The 687-nt window shown below is 44.8% G+C and overlaps 1 pseudogene; it reads left to right on the top strand.

Moving 5' to 3' along the window:
* The window catches only part of LOC102491560 (40S ribosomal protein S23 pseudogene), a 24,323-nt pseudogene that overhangs the window by 20,169 nt on the left and 3,467 nt on the right, over window positions 1-687 (top strand).

The raw sequence follows: 687 nt of genomic DNA, 5'->3' as shown, positions 1-687 counted from the left end.
AAGTGCTCAGCTGATATCCCAGCTGCTCTCTTGCCCAGCCCCATGGAGACTGTAAAGACGCAATAACTCTGAATCTCCCCACCCACCAGGACTTAATGGCAGCCTCTAGGCTCAGGTTCTGTGTTGGTTTCAGGTGTTCAATGAGCCCAGCAGTCTAGATGAAGAGCAGTGAGTTTCATCCCCCAGCTGGACCTGGCTACTCAAGAAGCAGAAAGCACAAGTATTTCAAGAGGGACTTGAGATAAATAGACTCCCTGGGTTCACATTCCAGCTCTGGCGACTTCTGGTTGTGATCTTGGGTAAGGTAACTAGCCACTCATTTTCCTATTCTGTGAAGTGAGAATAACAATAGTACCACCTTCTAGGGTTGTTTGAGGGTTAATGCATGTAATGTGGTGGATTGCAGTGCCAATCATATGTATGTTACATAACATGTTATAGTCTCATGACTCATGTAGACGACACTGAGTACTCAAAAAAAATCTAATAAATTCATTAAAAAAAAAAATCCCTTTCACTTACCAGATATTTACTGAATCCTCTCAGTGTGGCAGACAGAGAAGGAGCTGAACTGGCAATTAAAACAAGACCCTGGTCCTTGGGCTGGTGACCTGAGCAAGTGCTCATTGTAGATGCATTTTGAAACAGTGCCATGAGAGCACCAAGGCAGTGTTGAGGTGGGTAGGG

Source organism: Tupaia chinensis, unplaced genomic scaffold, assembly GCF_000334495.1.
Source record: "Tupaia chinensis unplaced genomic scaffold, TupChi_1.0 Scaffold143574_1, whole genome shotgun sequence".
In the NCBI taxonomy this organism is placed as follows: Eukaryota; Metazoa; Chordata; class Mammalia; order Scandentia; family Tupaiidae; genus Tupaia; species Tupaia belangeri.
Note: the sequence above shows the minus strand (reverse complement) of the source record. Positions and strands in the feature narration are given on the sequence as shown.